Source organism: Drosophila persimilis, unplaced genomic scaffold (assembly GCF_003286085.1).
Source record: "Drosophila persimilis strain 14011-0111.01,24,50 unplaced genomic scaffold, DperRS2 tig00000732-arrow-arrow-pilon, whole genome shotgun sequence".
Taxonomy (NCBI): domain Eukaryota; kingdom Metazoa; phylum Arthropoda; class Insecta; order Diptera; family Drosophilidae; genus Drosophila; species Drosophila persimilis.
This window is the reverse complement of record NW_020825345.1, coordinates 29626-52138: the sequence shown is the minus strand read 5'-3', so window position 1 is coordinate 52138 and position 22513 is coordinate 29626. Positions and strand designations below refer to the sequence as shown.

The 22513-nt window shown below is 48.3% G+C and overlaps 1 protein-coding gene across 1 annotated transcript in view; it reads right to left on the bottom strand.

Moving 5' to 3' along the window:
* The window catches only part of LOC6603268 (putative phosphatidate phosphatase), a 65657-nt gene extending 47422 nt beyond the window's left edge, over positions 1 to 18235 (bottom strand). Inside the window, exon 1 of the mRNA XM_026992369.1 lies at positions 18150 to 18235. The gene's annotated coding sequence lies outside the window, so the exon portion shown is untranslated. The remainder of the gene's footprint in view (positions 1 to 18149) is intronic.
* Between the last annotated feature and the right edge of the window lie 4278 nt (positions 18236 to 22513).

Below are 22513 nucleotides of genomic sequence, written 5' to 3'. Positions count from 1 at the left end.
ACTGTTTCTGGGTTTCCTTTTTCGCCAGGCTGTTTCCCATCAAAACTAATTTGTTTGTTCTCGCAGCCCCATCGAACCCGAACTCTGGAAAAAATCAAAACTAATTTACATATAGGGAAACTCAATAGGCCCAGCCACGCCCCCGCCCAAACGCCACCACTTCCTTTCTCTCTCCCTCTCGCGCTGAACACGGCTGCAATTAACGTTTCAAGTGGCGTCGATCGAAGTGAAATGAACTCAATTCGAAAGGGGTTCCCCCGATTTCCATCATCCACCATCCTACCACCCACCAATTGGCGTATCGAATGCATTACGGGGGGATACTTTGGATATTGGAAAATTCAGCTGGCAGCTGCCACACCCCCTGAAAGTGCAGCGGAAAATGCATTACCATCTGAAGTCTCAACCAGTCCCATTTTCTGTGTTTATCTTTCCAACTGCATTTCCATGCGCCTATCGGATCGGATAACCCTTTTTGGCTACTCAATTATGATTAACGATGCCCGATGCAGGGAGAAGGCGCCTCCAAAATTAGCCAGCGACTGTCCCCAGATCTTTCATCTCCTGCTCAACGACAACACCAACGACAGCAGTTTTGTGCATTAACATTCAACATTGAACCCGGAATCTTTTTGTTGGTTTTTCTTGTCTGTCTAATGCATGAGCACTTGAGCGGGTATGCAGGGGGATGGATGGATGGATGAATGGATGGAGGGATGAAGGGAGGGAGGTGAACCGAACAGACCGTGGAAGATGCTCCCCCAGACACATTCTCGTGTCAATTGTTGATTGATTTCCCTCGGCTGACATTTGAAAAGTAACAAAAATTAGCTGGAAGCTGGAAAATGGAATTGAAATTGAATTTGAGAATTCTTGGGGTTACAGATTCAGTATTTTATTTTTAACGGCTTTGGCTATGGCTTTGGGTTGTAATAATATTTTGAGGCCAGCTCAGACAGTTCCCATAAATTTGGTTTTTAATCGTCAGAGCAATTCATATTCGAAACACAGAGAGGAGTCCAACCAACCGAAGAGATAACTCCACCATCGAGCAAGAGGAAATCAATGGGCAGGCCAGAGCATTCCACATACTACGAGTGCCCGTAATGAGCCATGGCACTCCAACCGAGAGAGACAGTCTTTGAGAGATAAGACACACAGAGAGAGTAATTAAACCATTAACCGTTGTGCGATGGTGGGGCGGGGGGCGGGGGGGCGTGGGGAGTGGGGGCGGCCGCCTGTACATGCGTGTAGGGGAGGTTTTTGAACCGAACTTTACAGTTTTTGTGGTTAATGCATTTCACTTACGGAAAACGATGATAAAAACTTGCCGATAATGTGGCTCTGTGGCAGGAACGGGGCAAACAGTGGAAACACGCGTTGTGTCGGGGCGTGTCTAATTGCATTTCATGCTGCCACCCCCCGCCCCCTCCCCTCCCCCCACCGCAGCGCTGTCAGTCGTGCCTTCGAAGCGTTTCTTTATTTTTTTCTTCCATTGAATTCCATTTGAATTCATTCTTTGTCAACTCTTTTGACAATTTATTAGAAACGCATTAGGATTTCCAATGCGTTTTTTTCTCTTTTTGTTTCCTTCATTATGGCCCCCAAAAATTGTGTGCCACTTTTTATGGCTTCGTCACGCGTTCTCCACACACAAGGAATGTGCCCATTTATTCCCATTTGTTCTCTGCCGCAACGCAACGTCCGAAATATAGATGTTCGAAACTCGATAAAAATGTCACTCAACCTAATAATGAATCATAATCCGCAAGATTTATGCACTCACCTGAGGGCCGGGCCGGGCAGGGCCGGGCCGCACCGGACAGATAAATCTTATTACAAAAGCTTTTTGCACATTGTAAATTGGCCCCCAACTATATGGAGAGTGCATGAAAATTAATTTTTTAATGCACTTTTTCAATCCTTTTAAAACACACATATGTTTGCATAACCCACAGGGACACTGGGTCGGTCCACTGTAATAAATTTAATTTAATTTACAGAATTGGATTGACTTTGTGTCCGACAGGCAGCAGCAGCAGCAGCAACAGCAACAGCAACAGCAAATAGTGCCTGCCAGCCACTAACAAAGAACATTTTCGTAGTCGTACAATTTATTGCATATTTTATTTATTATTTATTCTTTTTTTGGGATTTTAACAAGTTCATTCCATGTAGATGCTCAACAAGGGTAGAAGGTATAGAGAGAGGATATATGTAGGTCGCTGGCGCTGGGCAATTACTCAATCGTATTTATAAGCAAATATAATTCGATCCGAGGCCAGAAAAGGGAAAATTCAATTAAACCACAGAAAAGTCTCGCATTTCACTCGGTTCGATGGGGGGACCCTCAATGAAATTAGCATAAATTGACATAAATTCCCTGCCAAATTGATTCCCCGAAAAGAGACGGAGACCCGGCACTCGGGACTCGGGACTCGGGACTCCGGGACGAAATGCAATTTCCAAGCAAACATGTAGTAAGTTTTTCCAAAGAAAACACAATTTATAAATTAGCCAAAGAGGGCCCCCGAACGGAAAGAAGGCCGAAATATCGAAAGGAAATCATAAATATTGCAGGAGTAGGAAAATCGAGAAAAGCGAAAAGGATTTCCAAACAAATTTTCACGCTCCAATGAAAACTAAAGCCCTGCCCCTTAGGCGGGTGGCGGGGTCAAGCAGAGAACGAGAAAAATATTATAGAAAACAAAAAGAAGTCGAGGAAAAACAGGCCCGCCCAAGGACTAGGGATAAGCCTGCATAATCAAGTGGTTTTCGATAAATAGAAACAAAACAAAAAAAACAAGCCAACAAAAAGGGTAAAGGGCAAAGGAACCCCACAATCCCACAACCCATCGAACCGTCCGAACCCCTCAGTACCAGGGCAAGTTAATCGAATATGTTTGTTAAAAAAGTTTTGAGGCGTAAAAAGGCAAAAGGAATCCCCCCGCCCCGCCCACATCTACTTATCCCTTGGCCTGGTGAAAATTTAATTTCGACCGCCTCTGAGCTCCGCGTCTAGGATGCTCGCCTTTTCTTATAGAGATGGCAGCGTGAGAGCAGAACTTTGCCATGTCAGAACCAATCGGAAAGTCTACGGAGAGAAAGATCGGGGCCGGGACTCACGCACTCGCCTCTAGGCGTTGCCTGGCAGCCTTTTTGACCCACTTTTCGAGTAGCTCTCGTCCTGAAGTTGCTCTCTCCTTGTCGGCTTTTTTAATTTCCTCACCTCGTCCACTTCCTCCTTCCAGTTGCCATTCACTTTAATGCTTTTTGGCTCTAAATTGCATCCTTTCGGCCAGGATCTGCCTTCCTGCCTGACTGCCTGCCTGCCTGCCTGCTTCACCTGCTTCAGCGCCTCCTGTTGCTATTGCTGTTGCTGTTTTTGATGATGATGCTTCTTCCATGTGCCATATACAATTGTTGCCACATTTCCGGCCATCTTTTGGCCCAGGCCGGGGCTCGGAGCCGGAGCCGGAGCCGGAGCCGGCGTCCTTCAGACGTTTTAATGATTTTCCGAGTGAGAATTCTCACCGCTTCAATTTTCCTGCTTTAAATTGCTTTTTCCTAGTGTTGTACGAGTATTTGCTTTTTATTTAGTTGTTCCCAGAGTTTTCTTTGCCCCGGATAGTTTGCGGCTGCGGAGGGGGGGCTGGGGGGCAGGCTCCGATCCAGGGGAAATGTTAAGCGATTTATCAATTAAGGCTCAAAAAAGGGAAGCACCAACCCCACCCCGTCCCGCACTAATTTAACCCTTAAGCTGCACGTGCCAGGCCGTAAGAAGAAAAAAAAAAAAAAGGAGGAAAATAAAAGAAAATTATAGAAATTCCTGGCAACAAAAGAGCTCTCAGCCGGGCCAAGCCCAGGCCCCCAACAAAATCAACCACTTGACAATACAAAAGATAATTAAATAAACAATGAGCGAGAGGACCCAGGACCAAGGACCAAGTGAAAATGCGAGAGAAAAAAGAAAAACCAGAAAAGAAATGCAAATTGAAAAAAATTATACAGCCCCAAAAAGAAAATGAAAATGAGAGTGTGAAGCCTTGGAAATTCATTGAAGGACCTCAAAGAAAAAAATGCCAGACCCAAAGGGTTGGGAAAAACTGGCTACAGACTTCGTGATGGAACTAGTTCAGGTAAATGGAGGCGAAACTGGCATACTCTCCATTGGGTAGAGTACTTTAAAAAGTAAATCATATGATGGGGGGATGGCACTCCCACTCCCACTCGCACTCGCACTCCACCCATTTCCATCCCCATTTCCGCTTATCGCGCTGCCTGTCACAACTTTGCCGCCACCGCCACTGCCGCTGCCACTGCCGCTGCCATGAACATCATCATACTCGGCTCTTAATCATCAGAATGGGCCACAGACACAGACAGGGCTCTGTGCCTGCAATGCGTCGCGCCCGGGGCGATAGGTTCCACTGTACCACTAGACGGTATCCCTCCTTGCCCCACAGCATAACAGAAAAAACAAAAAAAAACAAAAAGTTGCACCGCTTCCATGACAATGATGACGGCGTCTGTTTCCGCTTCTGACGACTACGACGACTACGACGACGACGACTCCACGGCGTAGCCATTTTTCCCAACTGTTACTGCTGCGCGCCGGCCTGCAGCATTTGTCCCGGGCCTACACTCTTGGATACTATGTTAAATTTTAGTGTTTGTCGTTGCAACAACAGCAGCAGCAGCAGCAGCAGCAGGAGGTGCATCTGCAGCAGCAGCAGCAGCAGCCACACGAACAAGGACAAGTTTTTTAGAGACAAACGTCGCCATCGTCGCTGTTGCCGTTGCCATTGCCGTTGCCGTCGTCGTCGCACGTTGTGCAAACTTTTCCACTTCATTGCATGATTGCAATTTTTACGCAAAACAATTTTATTTGTTTAGTTTTTCCTTCATTTTCTTTTTTTTTTTTTTTGTTGTTGCTGCTTTCTTTCTCTTTTTGTGTATCTCCCACTGTTTGCCGACGAATGTTGCATTGTTGGGCGGCAGTTGAAGCCGATGATTGCCGCCAGCGCCATTCGAAAACTTTAAGAATCTTTGAGGTGCCAAAAGGTGGCGTGGAAGAGGCAAGTGCTCGCCAAGAGACGATAATGGGGGGGTTGGGTTTCTATTTATATGATATTTAAGTTCTCAAATATTTTCTCAGCCACCGAATCGATCCGAACAATCGAGGCGCTGACGCTGCAGTGTCTCGTCTTTCTCATTACATCGAATCGGTCATCCAAAACGGTATGAACGCATCAGGTATCGTCCTTTGTACTGTGATAGATCGGAAAATTTCGGTTTTTTTGCTCGCTCACTCTCTATTTGTTTTGGCGGTAGAGAGAGCGAGCAAGCAATACAATAATTGGTTGTTTCGCTTTCCCAAAATATTTACATATGTATAAGTAGGTATGAGAGTATTTTTTGCTCCATATAAAAGGAAAATATTTGTTTAAAATTATTTACGCTGCAGAGCCGAAGGCACACGAACTCCGTACTATTATGTTTTGAGACATTTCAGAGACTTTGAAGAAGACTGGCTTGATTCGGGGGGATCCAAGTATGATCCGCAATGATCGAAGGCACTAAGGAGGCATGAGTATAGCTGAGATTTTGTAAATACTGTGGATTCATGCAGGGCTCTTAGTCTGCTGAAAGACACCTCTTTAAGCTACAGAACAGTGGTCTAAGTTGAACTAGTTTTCCGACTGCCGGACTCTCTTCTCTTCTCTGTTCCGGCCAAATTCGGTGTGGCCCGTTCAATGGGCCACCCAATAAACTATGTAGTTCTCTCCTTTCACTGTCGATAATCCCTTTAAATGCGAGTACTCACCATTCGTTGCAGCCGTCTGTTGCATCTCATCTGGCTATTTGTTTACTTGCAACAACATCCCCCCCGTGGCTGCTCCTTGGCTGTACTCCAATCAGTTTCATTTTCACACACAATTTTCTTGGCCATTTTTTTTGGTACGCTTTGGCCGTTTATCTATTCGGACCTCTTTCTCCTCCAATCCATCTCTCTCTCGCACTCTCCGCCTCTCTCGAACGCCGGCTCTTTGGCCAAAGTGCAAAATGTTGTAAGTTAAATGGAAACAATAATGGGCTCGGTCGGGGACTTTGGCTTCGGGTTGGGGCTTTGGCTTTGGCTTTGGCACTGACTTGGTCTGAGGCTGAGGCTGCGGCTGAGGCTGAGGCTTTGGCTACGCTCCTTTTTATCCTTTGGAAGGACTCTTGAGGCTGGAGCCGCACTGACGTCGCCTCTTGATTTCGATTATTGCCCTGCACTTTTCACTCTTCATTCGGGGAGCTTTGTTCCTGCCAATCCGAGTGCTTAGTGCTCTCCACCCGACCCCTGTCTTGGCCCTCTCTGCCTCTGCCTCTCTCCCACTCCCTCCCCCTCTCTCTCTCGCTCGTTTGACAGATGAATTACTTGCCGCGGTGGCGGTCTGTAATCGCACTCACCTGGATCGCCACCGCTGGGGCTTCACCTAAGGCCACCTAAGTCCGCATGGGGCATATTTTAATTAAATCCATTCCAAATGGGCCCCGGCCCAACAAGTCCTCTGCAGCAATGCAAAAGTTTTCCGCAGCGACGCTAAAAAGTAGGCTCTGCAATTGCAATTCCAGAAGCCAGAACAGAGCAGACCCACAGCCAGACCCAGAGCCAGACCCATAGCCAGAGAGCTAGAACCAACCATAAGACATGAGCCACTAAAACCGTCCCATAGCAAAGCCAACCACAGCAGAAGAACAGAACACAGTAGTGGAAGCCGAAGCCGAAGCCAAGCAAAGAAATAGTTTGGTCCAAAACTATTTGCCAGGCCGCTATTTTCATATGCAGCAGCAGCAGGGGCAGGGGCAGAGGCAGCAGCAGGGGCAGAGGCAGAGGCAGAGGCAGCGGGAGCATCGTGGCAAGTTGTGCCATAATTTTATGCCACAGCAGAGAAAACTTGTGCGGTCTGTGCAGCGCAGCGTCTCCCTGCCACGCCCCCCAGCTGCCAGCCACGCCTAATAATAAGAAATTAGAACTTACGACAGCCACTAAGACTGTCCACAACAGCAGCAGAGGCAGCACAGGCAGCAGGGGCATCCAGAGGAATCAGCGGAGCAAAGGAGGCAGGCCAGGCCAGGCAAGGCAAGGCAAGGCAAGGACTATAATCGTCTTGTACTTGCCCGGGTAAGGAACTTTAAGCTAACCACAAAATGTCCTGCCAAGTGGGGATACTACCACGGAGTAGGAGGAGGAGTGGTAGAGGGAGTGGGAGAAGAACTCAGGCAAGTGCAAATGGAATCGTGAGTTGAGTTTCTACAGTCTTGGCACCTGAACGCGGAATGGTAACGGGGAACGGAAGTGGAACCATGACCAAAGCCAGACGAAGAACCGCGATGACAATGAAAGCAACGCAGGGAAGCGAATCTTACGAGTATTGGGGTCTGTGGGTCTGTTCTGTGCACCAGCTGATCTTTGGGCCACCAGCTACTCGTACGCAGAAGAGCTGTTTCCTATTCCACTTGTTTCTTTTCATTTCATTCCGTTTCAATTTTATGCTTGAAAAAAAACGTTTCATTTCATGGTTTCATTCGTTTGTTTAGCTTTAAGGATATACGATCCAATGCAGGTCATCTGTTTCCGATTACCTTTTCATTTCTTTAGTGATTTATTTCATTCCTGCTGTTTCGTTTTATATTGTTCCCTTGCAGATGAAGGAATTCTTAGTTGATTGTTTCATTCGTTTGATTTCACATCCACGAGGATTTTCCTTGCTGTTTGCATTGTTTCATTCCATTGATTTCATCAATTTTCTAAGCCGTCCTCCGTTCTCTGTGGCTGTGGCAGTGTCTGTGTCTCTTTCTCTTTCTGTTTGGTTTCCTTTGTTCCATTCCATTGAGTCCACAGATTTTCAAAGCCTTTCTAGTCTCCTTTTTCCTTGTTAGGGCATCAACTCTTCCGCATTTGCCCATTTTCTTTGATGCCAGCTTCATTTCATCTTCTTCCTGGTTTTCCTATTGGGGCACTGCCACCGCCACCGTCACCGCCACCGCCACCGCCACGAACACCAGTGCCACCAACTCTTCCGCCCATCTCTCGCCCCCATCCAGGGGCTATTCCCGCAGCGACATCGTCCTCGCTTCTCAGATGCTGTGAAGTGAGCGCAGCGCATTATTTAGGATTTACCTTTATGTTGTTGTCATCGTGGATGTTGCTGCTGTCGGTGTCTCCTCTGCTGTTGCCGCCTGCCGCCTGCTGGTGGCTCCTTTTGCTGCCGTGTTGCAACGAGACTGAGGTTCTGCCTCCGTCCTCTCTGTAGTGGGTCGTTTATAAAGGTGGAGCTCCGGAGCTCCCACTATCCTCGCCTCTGCTCCTTGTGGCTGCTGTGGATGTTGTCGTCTCGTGCTCATGATGCTGGGTGATGAGAAAATGCGAGGCTCGTGTGACATTTTCATTATCGTTGTGGGATATGCGCTTTTCTGTGGCCAGCCTTCGACCTCGGCTCACCCAAGCCCAAGCCCACGCCCCTTTCCCCCCCCCCCCCCCCCCCTGCCACCTTCTGCTGTCCCCCTCTCTCTCTCTCTCTCTGTGGACTTCTGGGCTTGTGGCAGCAACAGGAGGAGATAAGGTTACAAAATTATTAGTTGGGATTTACAATGCTCCAGTTTTAGTGGCCAACTGTGTGCGAGGGGGGGGGCTGTGTTGTGGCTGTGTGGCATATCAGGCAATCAGCTGGCTTTGTGGGACAAGGAGGGAACCTGCTGCTGCTGCACGGATCTACCAGAGATGGCATACTCTTTTTCCTATCATATAAATTAACCAAAAGAACGGCACGAAGATAGACAAGACCCATGGAGCAATAGGACATGTTCGGATTGTATAAATGGAGGACCTTAAAGCTGCATCCCCAAGCAGCAGATCGGGTCCTTTGTGGCCATCGATTACCCATTTCCGCTCCAACCATGGACCCATGCACCCATGCATCTCTAGCCAATTCAATAATCGAAAGCAGCTCCTCCAGTTCTCAATTTCTCCTCTCCAAATTGCCATCAATTTATCAGCTCTCTCGCTCTCCGCCCTGCTCTGGGCTCTGGGCTCTGGGCTCTGGGCTCTTCTCTCTGCCATTGTGTGTGGGTGTGGGTACCAATATTTTCCAGCAGAGAAACTTATAAGTTCAAAGATTAACACAATTTCGACAAATAATGAAAGCATAATGAAGGAGGAGGATGGCGGATTGGGGGGGGGGGAGGGGGCGAGCAGCTTCCGCTAAGGAAGTGAATCGGTCCAAATAGATGGAAAAAACGAGCCAAAGAGGAGTGGCCAGAGGGGCGGGAGGTGGAGGTGGCAGCGATATTTTCCTTTATCATCATATAAATTCCATTTCTGCCTGATAAAGAGCGTTGCCCGTCGGTGGGGGGGGGGGGGGGACGGGGGGATGGGCCAAGGGCGGCAAGTGGAGAAAAATGCAAGCAGGAATTTGAAAATTTTCAATTACGCGTGCAATGAAAATTACGAAAACCCACAAAAGTCATTTTTCTTCGATCGATTTTTTTCTTTCTTTTTCTTCCGCTCTTGACGCCGCCGCCGTCGCCGCCGCCGCTGCGACTGTCCTCAAAAGAATCGGAGGCCAACAATGCCAGGATAGAGCAGAGCAGAGCAGAGCAGGGCAGAGCATCGCCAAGCAGAGTCCTTGCCACATCTACCCCACAAAGGTGAAATGGCGCTTAAGTTGAGGTCCTGCGCGGGGGAATTGGCGATGGCGATGGCGAAGGTAATGGCGGCGCTGGGGAGGGGGGATGGTGTGTGGCGGGTAGGGGGGATGAAAAGTTGCCTCCTCCACGGGCTGCGAAAAGTAGAAAAAGCAATTTCGAAATCCCAAAGAAATTGCAAAATTCCATGCGGCAGCGTCGACGACGGCAACGGCGGTTCTGTTCGGTTCGGTTCGGTTCTGTTCTGTTCTGTTTGGTTCTGTTCGGCGACAAAGGATGCGCCCAGGACATATCCACAGCCTTGTGGCGACAGCTGATAGCGGCCGCCACGGGCCTCCCCTGCTGCACACCTGCACCTGCAATTGTCTGTCCCTCTGTCTCTCCCTCTCTCCCTCTCCCTCTCTCCCCCTCTCCCTCTCTCCCTCTCAGTCTCTTTCAGCCCCGCCTCAATCTGCTGATGGTCACATAAGTAAGGTTAACTAAGCAGCGAGCACAAGGGTTAACATGCTCCAATGTTGTCCTGTGCCACACCACACTGCCACTGCCACAATGCTGACAGCAAGCCCCAGGGATACAGCGAGAGCACAGTGGGGCCAGTGGAGGATCAGCCGATGTCCTGCTGCTGGCTCTCACTTGGCAGCACTTTCCAGCAGCACGTTACCACTGTGCGACTGTGCCCCATTGTTTGTGTTGACATTTGCCAGCTTGGCTGTCGCTTTGGCTTTGTGAGGCGGGGGGCGGGGTTAGAGGGTCCGCGCGGATCCTCCTCCGCTGCACTTCACTAGCTGCTGCTGCTGCTGCTGCCAGGGGAAGCCTCAGCTTCATCCTGCGTGTTCGAGGCTTATGTCACCTGGCCTGCGACGGGCCTGGACTGGGACTGGGACTGCGGGGGGAGGGGGGAGGGGAAACTGGGGCCCCACAAAGAAAGAACTTCATCTTGTGCATCTTGCCCTTCGCCCGCCTGCCCCCCGCTCTTGCCACGACTTCTTTTATTCCTCTAGCTGACATAATATTTTCATTTTCCTTGGCGATGGCTGGAAAACACTTTTCATTATTTGGTTTTTCCCTCCTTCATATTTCACATTTTTGTTTGAGCAGTGGCGGGGGCGGGGCGGGTGGCGGTGGCTTTCGAGAGCTTTCGCTGATGAGATTGTTGGTGTTGTCTTAAGGTGACTTTCCCGGGGATGCACTTGAGACTCTTGCAGGTTGCAGGTTGCAGGATGCAGGATGCTGGATGTCACTCGCCTCACCTCAAAGATTATCCCAAGTTTATGATAGCGTAAGGGATACTTTCGGGATGAGCAGAAGGGGAGCCGGGAGCCGGGAGCGATGACTCACTGGGCACCCACTGTGTATGTACGAATTTCCACTTGCCTCAAGGTGAGATATAGACAATCCATTGACTCGGGCATAAACAATCGAACCGCAAATACAAAAGTATTTGGAATTTGCTTGATGCCAATTTCCTCTGTGTAAACAGGCGGCCGAAATTTGCGTCAATCGAGTGTTTACAGTGCCTGCAATTGGTTTCCCTCTTTTGGGGCAGAAATAAATTACAAAATGTTCCAGTGGGGGCGATAACCCAACGGCTGGGGAGAGGCCACACAAGAGTCGTCGGAGGTGGACATGCCTGGAATGCCACAGAAATAAAAACTGGACTACTCCCGCTCTAACCACAACAAGGGGCACGGCACGGTCTCTCTCTCTCTCTCTATCTGCCTGTTGCAGTCTCAAAACTGGCTACGATTAAATCTTTCAACGCCTTGGAACTGAGTCATTGACTCGCCGCAGCAGCAGCTGCTGTGGCAGCCACAGCAGCAACAAAAGGTTCATATTCAAATTTGTAGAACGTGCAACGAATTCGAAAATGAAAATGAGTAAACACGCAAAAAAAACACACACACACACACACAGAATGCCAGAGTCGACAAAAGAGATACCTTCGAGAAGCAGTGGAGCAGATGTATCTGTATCTGTATCTATAAGAGATGGATCTACGATCTATCTGCATCCGTACTTGGGGTCGAAAGCACTTCGTTCTCAATGAAAAGTACAGGGTATACAGCCTCCATCAAAGACAAAACAAACCTCCCGATGAATGCAATGGGCCAGGCAATTGTTTTTACTGTCTCTCCTCTCGTTGGGGTCAAGCGGAGTGTGTTGTCGGCTTAGTCATAATTTCCAGTTGAACAATGGAAATGTCTCTTATAGGAACTACAGCCAGTCCAAAGACGAAGTCTGTCTCCCAATGACCTGCCAACGAAATTGATAACCTTCTCCAAGGCAGAGCCGGAGAGACTGGGGACTGAGGACTGAGGACTGAGGCTGGCGACATTTTTCTCTCAGTCGTCGCACAGCGATAACCTTTTGAGTTTCCCTCTGTATTCGCTGATTGTGGTCAAGCACATCCACTAAGCCAAGTGGTTTGTCCCCATAAAGCACCGAAAAGAAAACCACAAAAACTGCGCGGAGAAGGTACTGATAATTCGGCTATATAATCGTCGAACTTGAGCTTTCATTTCCCAGTGGGTTTTTCTTTTAATTTTTACGATTTTTCTAGCTGTGCTTTTTAGTGATCGTTAAAGAAATCCCCCAAACGATGACGAGAACAAAGTGCATTCGGTTTTATGAGGGGACATTCTACTTACCGGGGGATGGATTCCACTTAAATATGGCTCCATCCATAACGAGCTGTTTAGCGATGATTAAGCCTGGACATTGGGTTTTACTATAATATAATTTTATAGGTTCACATTTCCACCCTACCCCCCCGGCCCCACGAATTGGTATCGAATTGTTATTGGCGTCATTTATGGATCGCTTCTTTGTTCTCGAAAAGTCATTTTGTAATCATTCAATTTGAATGTGGATGGTGTGGGGGGCGGTGGGGGGAAAGGGGATTCCAGATCGAAATATTTCCATATATGCACCTATGGCATGGGTGCTCTGGAGAGAGCTCTGGAGGGACACAACCAGAGCACAGTGGGCCATGGAAGGCGTTTTCCATTGACCATTTATTTGCATTGCAAATTGCAGGCTGCTTGCCGCATGCTGCACGTTGTGCCGCCGCATATAAGGTAAATTTCCAAATGGACCAACTCGTAAATTTCGCCATACGAGGGCCGGACAATGGACTCGAACAATTGATATACCAATTACACCCAAAAGCAGCCCCCAAAAGCTAGTCGCAGACTCAGTCGCAGACTCAGACCCGGTCTTAGTCGCCAACACACGCAGCAGCTGCCCACGTTCCGGCCCCTGCCCCTGCCCCTTCCCCTGCCCCTCCCTCTCTGATACGAGTGCCAATCGCACGGATCAAATCTCTGTTGGGAAATTAGCAACATTAGAAGGTGGCTGGCTGGCTGGCTGGCTGGCTGGCCACAAGCCTTGGTAGATCGGTGAGCGGTGACCACGCAAGGGTCAAGTCGAGTGTGAAGCACTGGACAGCACTGGAACTGGAAACCAGAATGGGAACTACAGCACCAGTACACTCTGTGGCTGCTCTGTGGCTATCTTTGGCTGTCCCCCCTCTAGGGAGAACCTCAATAATGTTGACTAGTGTCTGGCCGGGGACGGGGACGGGGGGGAGACCACCGAATGAAAACCCAAATAAATAAATATTATTGCCAAGTTAGAGGCTCGGTTAGAGGCTTTCTGGCCAAATGCCAGCGAACCCGCGTGGTCGTGGCCATATCGCTGGCTGGATCTGCGCTGCAGTTGCTGTTGCCGTTGCCGTTGCAGTTGCAGCAGCAGCGCCTCTCCCCCGCTGCGCATGCGCGCGTTTAATAAGTCTGCGGAGGAGTGCGGTGGCACGGGGAAGGGAAACGGGGTGCGGGGTGCGGGGTACGGGGGAAGGAAGAGCCGATTTCATTGCCGCGATATGGGCAGTCGGGGTCCACCCGGATCCGCTGTTCGCTCTCATCAACGGTCCGCGTAATGAGCCATTATTGCTTCGATGCGGCCTTTATTGCCATCGTCATCATCGCAGTCATCGCAGTCTTGGCCATCGCCAGAGCCCCACAGCTGCAAATGCAGCCCCGTTCCCCGCTGCCCCGCTGCCCCGCTACCCCGATGCCAGAGTCTTGGTCTGGCATTTTGGCCATATTTGTCGCCTGTGTGGCATTCGCTCGTCGCTGGCTGCCTGCTTGCTGCATTTTCTGTTGTTGCCAAACTTAGGCTCAGGTTTCCTGCCCCTTTGGTGCGTGAGGCAGGCATTAATTGGCATATGGCTAACATGACAGCCGTAATAACTGTTTATGGCTCTGTTGCTCAACTCTCTCTCTCTCCCGTCTCTCTCTGTCCGTCTCTCTATCGCCATAACAATTCTCCAGAGTCTCCATTTCCACTAGAAGAGCATTTGATGGACACGATATAGCCAAGAACTGGGTTGAACCCATAAGGCAGTGCATATGCCACAGTTACATCGAGAGAAAAAACCCCCTGATCGGCGCGGGCGAGCGTGGCGAGTGAGCCGGGGGTAGGCCCACGAGCGAAGCGATTGAGCAGGGGCCTTGCCTTCTTGTATTATATTTAATAATATTTTAAAGATATTTGTACAAAATTCAATTTGCAGGAAAATTGTTTGGACATTAATAAAAATTAATAAAAAAAAATATATTTCATATATAAATTAAATATATATATTTTTTTGATCGAACTGAATATATTCTATATATTTAAGAGTGTTTTATATGTCGCTTAAATATGAGCTTTAGTAACAAGTATACGCCCAATATTTAGTATATATATTTGCCACTTTTCTCTCAGTGTACTAATGATATTTCCGCCTTCCTTCTTCTACTTTCAGGTGAGTGTCGCCAAAAGATTGCCATTGAAATGGGTTTGTTATTAAGCAAATGGGGGAGACGATATTCCATCTGCCACATTTCCCGGTTCCCGGTTCCCAGCTGAAATTATTTTCTGGGTCAATTTTCACTTCATTAGAGGCAACGGCTAGATTATTTACGACTCACTCCAAAGGCCACCAAATTTTTAATAGTTTCTTGATGGATTTTTACATTTCAGTGTGTGTTTTTTCTGTGTGCTCTCGTCTGCTCTTCTGCTGCTATCGCGCAATGAGCTGAGGCACTGCTCTCGTGGTGTATGTTGTTAAATAAATCGTAAAGAAACAATCACCGAGAGCTGGGGGTAATCTACAGACAGATGGGGTTCTCCCCAGTTCTCTTCCCAGTTGCATTCCGCTGCGGACTTCGCTCTGCCCCCCCTCTCTCTCCCTCTCGCCGTCTCTCTGTTGATCTTATCTGGTCAAATTCTGTTGTTTCGGGGTGGGGGGGAGACCAAAGCTCACACAAGAATTATGTATATTGAATGAGAGGAGCGATAATATCTACGAGTATTAGAGGAGTAGCTTTGTGGCAATTAAAGCCCAGGCCCGGGCATTTGTCAATAGACAAAAAGAAACAAAAAACTATCCGTGTCTCGACCCAAAAAATGCTGACCCAAGCAAACTGTTGGCCTGGTCCGGAGCCCGTAGCCCGGGGTACTGCTGGATCCCAGGCAAAACAAATGATATTTATCGGATATCGGCTGGCATGCCATTGTCTTTGCTTCTCTCTCTCTCCTTCTCCCTCTCTGTCTCTGCTTCTCAAGGGTTTGAGGCCTTTGAGGCCTTTGAGGCGGCTGCTTGTTAACCGAAATGCGTCAAATGACAAATGATTTAAAATTTATTATCGCTGGGGCTTTGTTTTGTTGTTCGGACTCTGGCTGGGTTCCAGTTTTGGACCCCACGCCTCCTCCCTGGGCGAAAGTGAAAATCTGTCGCTGGTTTGGGGGGTTTCCTTTCGTCACGGGCCCCCCCACACCCCCCCATGATTAATCATGCGCCTGGAGCCGGCGAAAGGAGCTGATATAATTCCGAATTTTGTACTGTTTTCCAATTCCAAACAATTTCCGATGGCAATCCCAGAGCTATTTCCATATGATTTCCCCTCTTTAATGATCTGACACATACATATACATATATATGTATATATTTGTTGGATCAATTTGCTCTTTTGGCGCTGCCGTCGATTTCCGCGTGTTCGATAAACAAAAACAAAAACAAAAAACACAAGAAACAAAAAAGAAAAGCGAAAATTATAATCATTTACAATTCGTTGACTTTGGCAATGCGCAAGTTTGCCATTTGCCAGCGGTGTGTTCTGGCCAAACAGAAAACCAGGCCGAAAAGCAAATAAACAGTTACGCACTCGCGCACACATTAAACTATCAAAATAAACAGTTATGGGGGCCAAAATGGGCGAGTGGTGGGGCGTGGGCGTGGGCGTGGCACATTCGCATATTAATCAAGCGCATAATTTTGGCACTGCTGCAGCTCCTCCCTGGAAAACAGCCCTGCACCCTGCAATGGGCCAAATATCCGTACGTATCCGAACCACGTGAATAACGAGCGATAAAAACTTGGCAAATATAAAATGCAAACAACATTCAAACAGTTAGTGGACAGAGGGGATGAGTGGGGGGGGGGGGGGGGTAGTGCCACTCTGTAATGGCTGTTAGTCATCGACATATTCGACAGTTGTTGCCTTGTTGCCGGTTAACCGATGAAGAGCCATTTCGGGGAGAGCGAGAGAGAGCACGGTCCAAAAAATTGCTGCGGCTACCAGGCCACAGAACGCCCTAGAGATGGGAGCAGCGGACACGCAGGATGCGATAGGAGCCAAGAGAACCCATTGGCCATCCAGATCAGCTCTGGCGGGGCTCCACTGCCTACACTCAGAGAAATGTGGCACTAAATGAAGTTCTCTTTGATTTAAGCATAAATTTAGTAGAAATTATTTTTCATTGGAATATAAAACACTATAAAATACATTTAATATATTATTTAATTTACATTAAATATATTTAAGTCGAATTTTTGTTTATTAAAATATATATTAAATTGGTAGAAATATGTGCCTAAATTGTGGCTATAAATATAGCATTTTCTGGGATTTCTGCTCTGTTTTTTGTGGCAGTAGAACCATGAAAATGAGTGTAAGGACACTATAAAGAAAAGAGAAAGAACTCGTGCCATCACCAATGTGTGGGCTTCTACTAGGAATAACTACATTGGAAAGAATAGACTTTTTAGTGAGAAAAAACCAAGAACTTCCTCCGAACTCTGCACTTCTTATAGAAGCAGATCCAGGACATATCCGAATTTTCCAGGAATTCTTAAACAGCAAAGGGATTTGCCACTGCAGATGGCTTGGAAATCGATTGAGTTGCATCAGACTGAGGTGACAGTGGAGGAAATCCCACGCCGCCTCGTGTCACGTTGCCATCTCTAGACCACATGCCCCCCCCCCCCCCCCCCTCCGCCGCAGCCACACACAGAGTTGTATTTGCATTTTGGCGGCTGGTGTTTATTTTCGAGTTGATTTTGAAGTGAACAGTTTGCTTAATTCACGATGCACGCTGGCACGTTGCAGGATGCCCTTCCCTCTACCCCCTACCCCACCGAAATGCAAAGCAAATGCAGAATTACGCATACGCAGCGTTGGCAAAGTTTGTGGCTGGCCACAGAGCCCTAGTACGACTGCTCTCCCTCTCTCCCCTTTCCAAGTCCAATAATTTCAATAAATGCCGCACACACAAACACACACACACACACAGCGAGAGCGAGAGAGAGAGAGAGAGAGAGAGATGCTGCCCCTCTCCCCTTGGGGGCTCGAGGGTGAGGCTCGTAGGGGATTGGGGACTGGGGACTGGGGACTGGGACTGGGACTGGAGCTCTTCAGCGTTAAATTGGAAGCACTTTAGATTCACATTCAATTAATTAATTTAAGCAAATTGTTTGCTTCAAATTAATTGAATTTGCATTTAATTTGCGCTCACGAGAGACGCCCCCGACTGGCGGCGGCAGCGGCAGCGGCAGCGGCAGGAACAACAATGCAAACGGGGCAAGACACTCGCTTCCATCTGTCAGTTTGTCAGTTGCTCAGTTTTACCCGAGTTTCCTCAGTTAAGGCCTACTCTGGGCCCCCCGTTCCCCCCGTTCTCCCCCCCGTGCCACAGCCACCGATTGATGGCCAATTTGCAATGCCCTGTTACCGCCCTCTCTCTTTCTCTCTTTGCCACTCTATCTTTGGCTCATCAATGTTAAATTTATTAACTAACTTCACTTGTGTGTGTGTCCGTGTGTCAGTGTGTGTGTGTGTGTGTATCGACAAACAATGCAGACATTCTCCAGAGAATTGTCCAAAGCTTTTCCGCTCTAAATGGCCAAGTTTTAGTCGTTACAAAATGCGGAGCCGATGGTTGGGACCTTGTAATGAATTAACAATATAATGGAAATCTCACTTAAAATATATGCAGTGTGTGGGTGTGTGTGTGTGTGGGTGTGTGGGTGTGTGTCTGGCATATGAATAATGCAGAATTCTCAAAGTTCCGATGAAAACTATGTGCATTTCTGATCCAACACTTTGTGTGGCACGGCACGGCCCGGCACTCACCCCACTGATGGTAAATTCTGGCAACACTTTGACACAGCAATCCTTGGACTCCTTGGGCTCCTGGCGGAACGTTTGGGCCCCCACAAAGAGAGAGAAGCGACTGGCTGGAAGGCGTTGAAAAGACTGAAACCGAAACCGAAACCGAATTTCTTCTAAGGGGGAAAAAGCTTGACAGGAAAGTGTAAATATCGCAGCGAATTGCATCAGGAAAACGAGAAAATCCCGAGAAAAGTCAATCGACACGACCCGCAACGGGCGACCCGTCACCCGCGACCCGCGACCCGCGACCCGCGACCTACAGGTTATAATAATTATAATTATAATGCCGGCATACAATAATTATTATACGCTTTAAGCCAATTACGGACTTGGTAGCTGTCGCTGGCAAAAACTGGGGGCAGGGTCGGGCCAAGTGGAGAATAATTTGCGCTTTTCACACTAATTAAATGCGAATGAGACAAAGAGAGAGGGAGACGGGGAGAGAGAGAGATAGAGAGAGAGAGAGAGAGACTGCATGACAAATGAATTGCATTGCATTTGAAGCAGCGACAGCAGAGACCGAGAGACCGAGAGAATGAGAGAAAGAGAGACAAGAGATAGATGAATTAAAGTCGCGCTGCGGAAAAATGATTAAAAATGTAAATTTTAATTCAATTTCGTTTGTGAAAAATACGAAAGGAAGCGCCAGCAAATAAAACTAGTAGCTGTAAAGTGGTTTATTGTGAGCCAGGACGCAGGACGCAGGACACGCAGGACACGCAGGGCGCAGCAGTGGCAGCGACAAACTTTGCCGCGAGGCAAGGCGTCAAGACAAAGATACAGAAGACACAGCAAAAGAATGGCAGCAGGAGAAGGAGCAGCACCAGGAGAAGGAGCAGAACACGCTGATAAAGTAGCTTGCCAGAGGGCCAACAGAAGGGGGGGGGACGTGGGGGGCAGGGGGACAGGGGGACGTGGGGGCAGGGGGGACAGGGGGACAGAGAGAGGCAGTAGCAGATGAGTTGGGAAAAAATCTCAAGAAGAGACAAATCGAATTTCCCCATGGGTTGAAAAGCGAAAACAAGCCCCGAGAGAGTGGGAGGAAGCGAGAGAGAAAGAGAGAGAGAGAGAGGAAACGCCCTAATATGATAATTATCAAAGAGCCTTGGATCAAATTCATGGCATCATATAGAACGGCTGTGGCCCTAATTCGAGTAAAACAGCACAGATCCTTATTGAAGGTAAATCCTGGATATCTGTTATCATTTTTCAGCTTTGATTTTCAATTTAAATAAACTTCAAATGATCTAGGTCTAAGCGCATTTATAGATATATATACATATTTCCGTTTAAGGGAGACATCATGGAATGTCTCAAAAGAATGGAAACGAAGGGGAAACGCCTTGAGATTCTACTCTTAGCCATCTGGAATGGAAACTCTGTAGGTCAGAGATAAGCGTATACAATCCTAACCAAAGTACAGCATTCTTATTCCTGTAAAATATATATTTTGTGAAAATTAAAGCGTACTTTTGATCCATTGATTTATGGCAAAGCTTGGCTCTTTAGAGGTTTGGGAATGTACATATATGGTAGTCCCTAGATAGTAGTTCCTCTGGGCTGGCCTGCTTGGGTTAATTCCTAATCGATGGGCCCCAAAGATAGATAGATATTATAGATATTGATGCAGATTCGATCATCTGAAGGGCTACCAAATTGTGTTGAAGAAATGTTGGATTATTAAAGGTTTATTTAAAGTTTTTTTCCTCCCACTTTTGTCCGGGTAGAGCATCCGCAGGTCGCTGAAGCCGAGGCGAAGGCCAACGAAGGGCCCGTCGCAGTTGTCGGGGATGCAATGCAATGCAATGCAATTGATGATGCAGTCAGCTCTGCAGCAATTTTAATAAATATTTAATTAGGCCGCATCTTGTTGCCCCACTGCCACACACCAGCCGCAGGCAGCAGGCAGCAGGCCGCAGGCCTGCCCGGCGCCACCCCTCAGAGCACTTTTTGTATGCATACATCTGGCCGTTTTATAGTAAATTTGCACAGAAATCAAATGCTAATTGATTTAAGCGGATTGCAGGGCAGAGTTCTCCCTGACAACAAATTATTATGGCCACTAGAGTGGCCGAGTGGATCCCAGACAGAGACAGAGAGGGGGAGGGAGAGACTTGGAGGGGGGTTTACTTCTTTTACCAATTTGGGAGGGGGGCTTGCTGGATAATGATCTCCCGCTTAGATGATTTCCGAATGGGTTTTCCTGTCCGCCTCTCTCTCTCTCTCTCTCTCTCTTTCTCTCTCTGTCGCTTTCCTTTCTGCGGTTTCCCTGGCAATTGGCTGGGCAACTGATTTGGCCTTTGACCTTTTTTCTTTGGCCAAGGCAAACATAAAGCAGCTAAAAGGTTATAGTGAGCCCCTCTCACCCCCCCCCCCCCCTTCCCCTTCCCCTCTGCTGCTGAGTGAAATGAATCTGCAATTCTATTCCATTTTGTGAGCAAAGAGAGAGACAGAGAGAGAAAGCTCCATTTTTCCTTTCTCGTTCTGCATTTTCCTTTTCCTTGGAAAACCCTGGATGGAAGATGATGATGGCAGGTGTGGACTTAACGCGAGTTAGCAGTGGCATGGAGTCCTCCTGGAGGGGGGGGGGGGGGGGGGGGGGGGGGGCTGTTGCCGTTGCCGTTGCTCCTTATTCCATCAGCGAGGGACGGCTGCCAAACACTTTCATCTTTTGCCAGGAGCAGCGGGGAGCAGCGGGGAGCAAAGGAAAACGGAAGTCGCAGGATGAGCCAGTCGTTCGCCCTTGGAGTGTAACAGATCCCACAGCGAATGCAAATAACTTGCAACTCGAGGAGCAGCGCAAAAAAGTGTGTGGCCAGGCGGCTGCGGGTAATCAACAAACGTTTATGGTTGCCACTGCCACTGCCACTGCCACAGCGACTGCCACTGCCACAGTGGCGTCGAGTTGCGCTCCTGATGAACTTGTTGATGATCGCGCGGTCGGTCATTTGTCTCCCTGCGAAAGTACGGAATATACTTTTGATGCATGTGGCGCATGCAACACACCCCCCCACCCCCACCACCCCCTCTAGCTTGGATTTGCATTAATATTTGCTACCATTTCACTCTCTCTCTCTGTCTCTGGCTCTTTCTCCGCGCTGGCATCTTATGCTAATGGAAAAGTCGAATGACAAACAACAAGCTGTCGGGCGGGAAAGTGAAAATTGAGTTTGGCAAAGCGCGGAATAAACAAATTAAATTATAATTACTGAACAAAAGCAAAGGACGAGCGAACACAGAGAGAGCACAGAGTACAGAGTGGAAGTGCTTCAATGGCAAATGGAAATTTTCCGAGAGGTCTTTTATTCCGAGTTTTCTTAGATGATTGCTGGCAAACAGCCCCGCACACAGGCACTTCTCCAAGAGTCAAGTGCAGTTGGCAATCCCTTCAGTGAGATCTCTCAATCCAAAGCAACCCCCCACCCCCACCCCCACACCCACCCCGACCCCCACCGATTGCTTATCACCTTTGTGGCCCCTGACAGACAGACACATTCGTTAGGAATGTCCTTCGTGAAAGCCCCGTTTTATAGTTGACAAAATATTCAGCTGTGTGTCGTTAGCACTTTCCACACACGCACACATATCTAGGAAATATTTGCCATGATTCGATTGTGTAGACTCCAAGACCCCCGTCCCCCGCCGCCCCCTCCTCTACCCACAAGCCCCAGCCTCGCATCCAGGCACTCAATTGAGTTTAGGTTTGGCGCTCGACGCTCTCTGCATTGCTGGTTATTATTATTTCTGATATATGCGGTCTTACTCTGCGGTTGTCACTCACCCACACCGCACCACCGCACCACCACACGCCACAGGACGAGGACGAGGACCTGGAGTACAGATACTCCTCCTCCTCCTTCTGTGGTCTCTACTCCTCTCCCGATGTGTCGTCGTGTCATGGTTACATGCAAATGAAGCGTGAGGTTTCCGAAAGGTGTTGAAAACGAGGATTCTCTGGCATTGAACTGAAACGTCTCCGCCGCCTCCGCCGCCTCCGCCTCCGCCTGCATCCTCCGTTTTGCCATCTGCATAATTCTATGCCCAAAAACCATTTTCCACATATTTTTTTGTCGTTTTTTGGTCCTGCCATCTTTTGCTGACTGGCAAGCCCAGAGCCCAGAGCCGGGAGCTCTATTTTTCAGACCTCCAATTGGTGCAACATGCTGTCGAAATTGTTTCGTAATTGCAATGTTGACAGCAGCAGCAGCAGAAGCAGCAGCAGTCCACGTGGCAGGTCCTTGGCAGTCAGAGGCAGCTGTGAGGTGCCACAGGAAGAGGGTCTGGCATTAAGATTGGAATTTCGAAAGAACAAAGATCCTGTATCG